This window comes from Echinops telfairi, unplaced genomic scaffold, assembly GCF_000313985.2.
Source record: "Echinops telfairi isolate 266 unplaced genomic scaffold, ASM31398v2 ScPeMD7_7417;HRSCAF=8455, whole genome shotgun sequence".
NCBI classification, from domain to species: domain Eukaryota; kingdom Metazoa; phylum Chordata; class Mammalia; order Afrosoricida; family Tenrecidae; genus Echinops; species Echinops telfairi.
The window spans coordinates 4,557,832-4,563,279 of NW_022111317.1; positions in this window are offsets into that span (position 1 = coordinate 4,557,832).

The window sequence follows — 5,448 nt, forward strand, 5'->3', positions numbered from 1 at the left end:
CCCCCCCCCCACTTTCCAGAGGAGCACGGCTCTTTGATCCTCTCCCCTGCCCCCAGTCCTGACTTTTGCTGGTTGGGGGCCCTGCCCCTCCCCCGTGTGCCCAGGAGGGCAGGGGACAGGGGAGCCGCCTCTCAGGTCGTTATCTTGTTCTAGTGCTTAACCTTGCCTGTGTTCTACCTTGTCAGTCCCTTATCTTGTCTGCGGGTTCAGCTGGGCCGCGCTGCCTCCCTGCCTCCCCGCTCTCCACACAGCGCAGCTGCTGGGCCCCGGCCAGGCTGCTCCTCCATCAGAAGGATGAATCCAGGCCCAGCGGTGGTGACTCAGCTCAGCTCCTTCTGCCCATTTGTTTCCCGCGAGCTCAGCAGCCCGCCGCCCGCCGGCTCAGATGCTGTTCTTCTCTGGTTTTCTCCCCTCCTCTGGGTCCACTGACATCTCCACGACATGCACTTTCCCTTGGCAGGCCCCCTCCGCATCTTTGGAACGAGGTGGACCCTTGCCAAGGGTACCATCCAACTTGAAATATCAGCAGATCCCCTCCTCAGAGATCCAGACGGAAGCGGCACAAAGCTCACTGAGCCCCTCACCAAGAGCCCACCCACCTTGGCTTGTCTGTTCCGGGTCACCCCGGCTGCCTTGTGGCCTCCGGGGACAGACGGAGGGTCACTGCTGCCAGGGCTCGGCTCCAAGCCCCATCTCTGCACTTGGCAGCTGTGGGACTGGAGGCAAGTTCTGTCCCCTCCTCGGCTGGGCGATGGGGCTGCCTGGCTGGATCTCCAGAGGACACACGCCCACAGCATCACCAGGATCTCAGCTTGTTGTGTCCTGCGGGTGCCAGCCATGAGACCTAGGAGTTAGTACTTTGCTTTTAGCATGGCACGAGCTTACCATCAGCCCGGCCCACCCCTGTGCCTGCCGGGTGAGGAGAAATCCACATGAACTGTACAGGGAGCTCAGCGGCCCTGTGGCACCGGGAAACCAGCCACACGCAGGGGCAGCGTGGCCAATAGAAAGGCAAGGCAAGGTCTAACCAAGCGCTAACCAGCTGAACGGGCACAAGGTGTGTGACAGGTGCTGTTCCAGTGACAGCCAGACGAAAAGTCGCTGGTGAGGCCGCTTATGGAGCAGCACCACCTCACCGGGTCTAGTTCCTTGGTTTAGGCGCAGGCTTTGCCTGGACAAGCCAGTTCCCCGGCCTGATAACCCGGCGAGTGTTTGTGTTCTACCTCCTAATCGTGCAGCATCTGAGGTCTGCAAACTTTGCAACTGGCCACCCGAGGCCCCGCAGGTGGTCTCCCTTCACTTGGAGCCCCCAAGGCGCGGGGCAGAGCCAGGGGCGGGAGGAAATGGACCGCGGCGTGAGGGCCTGCAGGAGGCCAGGAGCACTGGGTGGTTGGGGCCTGCGACCCTTCCTGAACATGTGAGCAAGGGTGACATCGCTGGATCCTGATCAGAAGCGGGGGAAGGCAGAACACGACCCCAAATCTCTGTGGGCTCGAGACTTTCCAGACCCACGTTGGGGACATGAGACCCGGGCACTAACGTGTACACACACCTTAGACTGCAAACCGCTCCTGATGCCCCTGACCTTAATGGGGGTGGTTTCAGTGTAAAAAAGGTCTGCCTGCAGCATTTTGCTTCCTGAAGACTGTGTTACAGGGATGAGTGGACAAGGCCAACTCCAAGGACGAGACCGGCACCTTAGGGGCACTGAGTTTACGTTAATGGGGCAGGAGCAGGGCAGGAAAGGAGGGCAGAGCTGGTTGTACAACCCAGGGATGCCACCCATCAAAGCTTCCAGCTGGTACAGGTAGAAGATGTTGAACCGGTGTGTTTTCTGCGGGGTGCGTTCTCAACAACTACCAAATAAAATGTAGAAAAGCAAAAAGGCTGACTGACTGGTGGCCCAGGCACCCTAACGGGGCAGTTCTGCCCTGTCCTGAGGTTCTCAGAAGGGCCTCAACAGGACACCACGTGGAGAACGGGGCACGTGGAAGCCAAGTGGCCGAGGGCGCTGCCTTCCTCCGTCCCACCATGGAAGGAGGCCGTGCTCTGTGGGAACCCAGGGAGACCGGCTCCGTTCTTTGTGGCAGGCTTTCAGGAGTCCAGCCGTGAGAGGACCGCAGCTTGATAGCGTTAACTTTGCATGAACGCAGACGACCAGGAAAAATGTAGCCACAAACAAACAAAAAGCAACGCGTATCACCCAGAAGCACGGTGTTCCTTTTGAAACGACCTGGGGACAACTGCTGTGTGGACCTTCACCGAAAACACAGTCAAATCGTACTTGGAAAACAAACCGCTTATCGAGCCTTTCCCTGCATGGCTGCAGCTACCGGAGCCCGAATCGACTCCGGGCGGGCAAGCCCACTACTCTTCTTGAATGTAACAAAGAGGCAGTGTGATCGCAGCGAGGGGCCGGAACAGAGACCGTGGGAAGATAGGGGAGTGCAGGATGGCCTTCTGTGACGAAGAATGTATCTCTTCGCGGCTGCCAGTTGTCACAAAGCAACCACAGGACGGTAACAAGCTAACAAGGGGCCGGGGATCCCTGAGAACCCTCTAGACTGCCTTCGCCACTTTTCTGTAAACCGAAACTCTTCAAACACCAAACCAGTTTAAAACAAAACAGAAACACCAAACTAGTTTACTGAGACGAATGAAAAGCAAACACACATCCCTGCCAACCACCAACCCCAAGCCCTCCCAGCCTGGCATTGGTGCCCAGCTTCTGTCCCCCAAGGCCACCTCCTAAACTCCACAAAGCTCCCGTCAGCCTGTGGGCAGCTCTGCTCCTGTCTGTCCGGGGCTGCGCCTGCCCCTGGGCACGGCCAGCTTGGGGCCGGAGCCCATCCCTCCCATCCACATGCCCTCCCCGCGTGCCTGGAGCCCTGGACCCCAGACCAGTGCAGCTGCCATTGCCTCTGTGGTGGTCCGTCCACCTTGTCACCCCAGGCATCTGAGAGAGCAGGTGGCGGGAGCACCGGCTATTCCACAAACACAAGGGCTCCTCATATTCAGTCACCCGCGTATGCACCCCCGCACTCGCCTGTCACAGGTCAGGTCCTTGGGGAGTGCAAATGGCTGACCTCCGACTGAACTCAGAGATGGGTGGTTTGAACCCACCAGGACTCCACACTGGAGGGAGCCCGACAAACCCTCCCATAACAGACCAGACGACAACCCAGAAGACCCCCAAGCCGTGCGCCCCACCACACAGGGCTTTTGCCTCCGGCTGGAATCCAAGCGACGTCCGCGCGTGTGGGGTTTTCGCTCCTTTAAGTTTTATGTTTTGCAGCCGCTGAGAAGGTGCACGGTGAGACGCATGCCAGTGCGTGTGTTGGTGCGTCCGTGCGCTGGGACAGTCTTTAATGCCAACAGCCTCGTCTTTCTCCCTCCATGAAAGCTGGTGGGTTTGAACCACTGACCTTTCAGGCCACACCTTAACCCACGGCGTCACCAGGGCCCCACTAAGGATATGGCCAAGCCTCACGCACTGATGGGTCACGGCGACCCCTTGGGGGGGTTTCTGAGACTGTCACTGTTGACGGGAGTAGAAAGCCGTCTTTCTTCCTTGAGGCTGCTGGTGGTTTTGAACTGCTGACCACCGTGAAGATTGCAGCCTGACGTGTAACCACTGCACCACCAGGGCTGGTGCTGAGGCTCTAGCCAGGGGGAAGAACACGCCAGCGCGTGTGCTGTGGGCGGGCTCACCTTCCAGTGGGGGAGGGGCCGTGAGTAATTAAGCGCCCAGGAGAAGGGAGAACAAGACCAGGAAGACTGGCGAGAGGAGGGAGGTGTGGCTTTAGACAGGGTGGACAGGGAAGCCCTTTCTGGGAAGAGAACCAGCCTCTTGGCTCTGGAGGCAGGAGCCGCCAGGAGGGGAGCAGCAGGGAGCTGATGCCAGGCCCTGTGGCAGGCAGGGCCTCAGTGCCTGCTTGTCTGAGGGGGGAGGCCAGCCCAAATGGCCAGCCCAACCAGGCCCTGGAACCTGGCAGGCAGACGCGGTTCTCCTCTGCGACCTTGGATGGGGACTACCTGAAGGCGGGAGTGCGGAGGCGGCTCCTGAGGTCCAGAGGAAGGGAGCAGGGCAGTTGTGCTGGGGAGAGGCTGTCTGTCCTGCAGGTGGACCCTACGGGCAGGGCTGGTGGTTTGGATGCTGGGCTGGCAGAGGAGGTGGGATGACCATAGTGTTTGCCTCAGCAGCTGCAGCAGGGGGCGGCTGTCTGCCCTGGGGCCGTCGGTGGCCAGGGGACCCTGTGGCGGCGGCGGGGGGATGAGAAGGGTGCAGTGAAGGAGGCGGTGGAGCGGTCAGGGGCACGGGCTGGTGGCATTCAGGAGTGGGCATCACAGAACTCCGACCCGTGGCTGCATGCCCAGCTCCTGGGGTCTCGGCAGGGGCACATCTGGCGGGTGGGGAGACACCGGAAGGGCATGGGGGTGGGAGGTGGAAGCAGGGATACAGGAGACTCTTGGGAGCAGTATGACTTTAAAGAGAGAAATCAGGTTTGCTGTCAATACAGCAGCCAGGCCAGCCTGTGTGCCCCAGACTCAAGGGAGCGGAGCGGGCGTGCATCTGTGTGAGGGTCAGGAGGCCAGGGCCTTCTCTGCAGGGACAGCTCTATGTCCCTAACTCCCAGCAAAGGGAAGGGAGGGCGCATGCAGACAGGGTGTGTGGGGCAGAAAGGTGGTCTCGGGGCATAAAGACAGAGACCCTCGAGGAAAGGAGAGAGGCGGCAGCAGCAGGTTCCCGACATCTGGGTGAAGCGAAGGGTGCCTTTGGGCTGGAGGCTGGGCCGCAGAGTGGGAGTGCGCTGTGGGCAGGTGTCCGTGCTAAGGCACCTCTGTAACACGTGCCCAGGCAGGGCCCAGGCCCAGGGTCCCAGGGCTAAGGCGGAGAGACTGAGAAGAGGGACCGTGGACAAAAGAAGCGGTCCTGAGCATGCCTGATCTCCACGCGCAGCCTCCGGGCCTCCCGAGTAGGGCCCACGAGCGTGTCACGTGTGAGAGCTGTGTGGTCACTGCAATGGGACCGCGCGGGCCCTGGCAGGGATGGCTGGTGTCCGGAGAGTCCAGCAGGCTGGAGGGTCGGGCATGTCTGGCCGCTGCCACATGGCAGCCATCCTAGGGCATATGTGGAACCGGAGTCTCCCTCCCTTTCGTGTAGCCAGAGGTCAGGCATGCTCCCCCCCCCCCACACCTTTTCCAGACTCTCTCCAGCTTCTGAGCAGGCTAGGGGCCAAGCGCTGGGTGTGGTGCTCTAGTGATCTGCGCTCCTGTGGGTGCCCCATGTCCCTTCCCTTAGCTACCAGCTGCCTGAGCGCTCCTGCTAGACAGGAAGGCCTCTCCTGGGCACTCATCCTGCTAGTTAGGGGTTGACCAGCCAGCCTGCCAGCGGGCCCATCTAATTCCTAACTCCTGCACACTGCACTGGTCCTGGGGCCTCCTCAG